Genomic DNA, 1443 nt, shown 5'->3' with positions numbered 1-1443 from the left:
ATGGTCTCGATCTCCTGACCTCGTGATCCACCTGTCTCGGCCTCCCAAAGTGCTGGGATTACAGGCTTGAGCCACCGCGCCCGGCCCCTTGGAGGTATCTTAATCCTATAGAGCCCCCACTGAACTGGGAGTTCTTGAGAAGATGGAATTCAGATTTTGTTTTGTTGGCGTGTCAGGGAGAAGTGAATCCACAGGATTTAAAAAATGACCCCCAACTCCATATGTTAACTTCTCAAACCAGAGAAAACCCCTTAGAGACACGGCCAAAACCTCAGACTGTTGTCCAACTGAATCCCTGCCTTGTACTCCACCTACCTCCTGGGGCCAGGTCTCAACCCTCTGCATCAGGATAACGGGTTATCAGAGTGCTTACTGTGTGCCCCACTCTAGACCACCTGTGCTTCTTGCATATTCTTATTTACTTCCTAAAACAACCCTATAAACTGTTACACTCTATTTTACATCTGGGGAAACAGAGGCTTAAAGTCATGAAGTAACTTGCCCAGGTTCTCAAAGCTAGTGAGTGGTAGCAGAATTGGGACCCTGACAGGTTGGGACTCAGGATCCTGGCCACCTGTCCTTGCAGAGGGAAAAACCCACCAATGTGAGACTGAAGAGCTGCAATCTCATCTCCTCCTCAAACACTGGGCAAGTCATAACTTGTCTGCATCACCTCCAGAAAATGAGGGTATTATACCTGCTTGGTCTTCTAATAGGCTTATTGGGAGGATGGAATGGAAAAGAGAAAAATGGGCGTGTGACCACTTAGCATCATACAATGTTGTTCTGTGTGTTTGAAATAATATTATTCTCCCTCCTGACCTTGGATTTTTTTGACTGTGAAGATGAGGCAGTTGAAAAGATCATTTCAATGGATTCTTTCAGCAATGATGGTGGTGATGGTAATCTTGAGAAGGTGGTGGTGGTGGTAATGATGGTGATCTTGAGAAGATGGTGGTGGTGATGATGATGGTGATCTTGAGAAGGTGGTGGTGGTGATGATAATGGCAATCTTGAGAAGGTGGTGGTGGTGGTGATGATGATGGTGATGATGGTGCTCTTGAGAGGATAGTGATGGTGATGATGACGATGGTGATGGTGGTGATGGTGATCTTGAGAAGATGGTGATGGTGATGATGATGATGGTGATGGTAGTGATGATAATGATGGTATTGATCTTGAGAAGGTGATGGTGGTGGTGATGATGGTGATGGTGATGATGGTGATCTTGAGAAGGTGGTGGTGATGATGGTAGTGGTGATGATGATGATGGTGATGGTGGTGATGGTGATCTTGAGAAGATGGTGATGGTGATGATGATGATGGTGATGGTAGTGATGATGATGATGGTATGATCTTGAGAAGGTGATGGTGATGGTGATGATGATGATGGTGATGATAGCAATCTTGAGAAGGTGGTGGTGGTGATGATGATAATGGTGA

The sequence above is a fragment of the Colobus angolensis genome, unplaced genomic scaffold (assembly GCF_000951035.1).
Source record: "Colobus angolensis palliatus isolate OR3802 unplaced genomic scaffold, Cang.pa_1.0 Scaffold125, whole genome shotgun sequence".
NCBI classification, from domain to species: domain Eukaryota; kingdom Metazoa; phylum Chordata; class Mammalia; order Primates; family Cercopithecidae; genus Colobus; species Colobus angolensis.
The sequence above is the reverse complement of the archived record's forward strand: the minus strand, read 5'-3'. Positions refer to the sequence as shown.